The sequence below is a fragment of the Macrobrachium nipponense genome, chromosome 44 (assembly GCF_015104395.2).
Source record: "Macrobrachium nipponense isolate FS-2020 chromosome 44, ASM1510439v2, whole genome shotgun sequence".
Taxonomy (NCBI): Eukaryota; Metazoa; Arthropoda; class Malacostraca; order Decapoda; family Palaemonidae; genus Macrobrachium; species Macrobrachium nipponense.
In genome coordinates, this window is record NC_087221.1 from 6,301,515 (window position 1) to 6,303,464 (window position 1,950).

The following is a 1,950-nucleotide window of genomic DNA, read 5'->3' on the forward strand; positions in this document are numbered from 1 at the left end:
GAATCACTGTCTTCAACTTTTTAGTCTAGCAGGTGCTTTTTAAATTGCTTTCACTTTATGTATGTTTTTTTGTATATTGTTGAGACTCGTTAAAGTCGAAGTTACTAGCACCTTGATGACGCCGACTATATATCTCCTTGTCACCCTGTCCTTCTATATGCTGTGGCCCACTTGCGCCAACGTTTTCTGTCCTCTCTCTCTCTCTGCATATATATATATATATATATATATATATATATATATATATATATATATATATATATATATATATATATATATATAATATATATATATATATATATATATATATATATATATATAACTTTCTTTTTAACGTTATTTCATTCGTTCCTTGACAGTGTCTTAGTAAAAGACGAAAGCGCTTGGATTTCTGCCTATCATATTCTTGTGATATTTGCTTATATATATATATATATATATATATAAATATATATATATATATATAATAGCGATAGTTATGCATGAAAAGAAAAAAGTGATTGAACCAACGGAGGACCCAGGCCACAGGGGGCCAGTGGTAGACTCGAAAACGTTCTGGGACAAGCGGAAATTCCTTTGCTATCAATAAACGACAACAGGGAGGAGAGAAGAGGGAGAGAACCAGGCCGGCCTGTTGATAATTAGTATGGAATTTTTATTACGCTAACACCACAGACACAAGTTCAAAACCACACACACAATCATATTATAGCTATTATCTATTATATATATTATATGAGAGAGAGAGCGGAGAGAGAGAGAGAGAGAGAGAGAGAAATATATATGTATATATATATAGATATGATATATATTATATATATATAATATATATATTTATATATATATACTATAATCCGCTCTTCACTCTCTCTCTCGTTCTTCTATATATATATATTAGTATTATAATATATATATATATAATTATATAATATATATATTATAATATATTTATATGTGTGTGTGTGTGTGTGTGTCTGTGTGTAGCGTATAAAATTCATACTAATATCAACAGCCGCCTGGTTCTCTCCCTCTCTCTCTCCTCCCTGTTGTCGTTTATTGATAGCAAAGGAATTTCCGCTTGTCCCAGAACGTTTTCGAGTCTACCACTGGCCACCTGTGGCCTGGGTCCTCCGTTGTCAATCACTTTTTTCTTTTCATGGCATACCTATCGCTATTATATATACATATATATATTATATATATATATATATATATATATATATATATATATATATATATATATATAAGCAACAAAATATCACAAGAATATGATAGGCAGAAATCCAAGCGCTTTCGTCTTTACTAAGACACTGTCGAGGAACGAATGAAATAACGTTAAAAAGAAAGTTATCAGGTCAACAAAAAGATCAAGAATACCAGATGGTTAATTGTCAAAAGGGTAAAAATCACAGAGATCAATCCAGGATTATCGATATCACACGTCACAAACTTAAACATAGATTTAACCATTACAGAAACTACAACGTATCCATATGGTCCAAAACATGAAAAAACTAAATATTTTAATTTTTTTGCTTATATTTAGTTTTTACATGGTTTTGGACTGTATGGATACGTTGTAGTTTCTGTTAGGGGTAAATCTATGTTTAAGTTATAAAGCTTGGATTATCTCCTTTGGTTTGGTTTTTACTCCAATTTTGCAAATTAACCATCTGGTATTCTTGATCTTTTTTGTTTACCTGATAACTTTCTTTCCAACTGTATTTCATTCGTTCCTTGACAATGTCTTAGTAAAGACGATAAGTGCTTGGATTTCTGCCTATCATTTTCCTGTTGGTACTTCGCTTTATTTAAATGAACGTCATTGCTAGCTACTGTCGATTTTTTAAGCATATACGTGATATGCATTTATATATGTGTGTGTGTATAGCTATACATACACAGACACACACATATATAAATGCATATCACGAAAAAGTTAGGATCCCC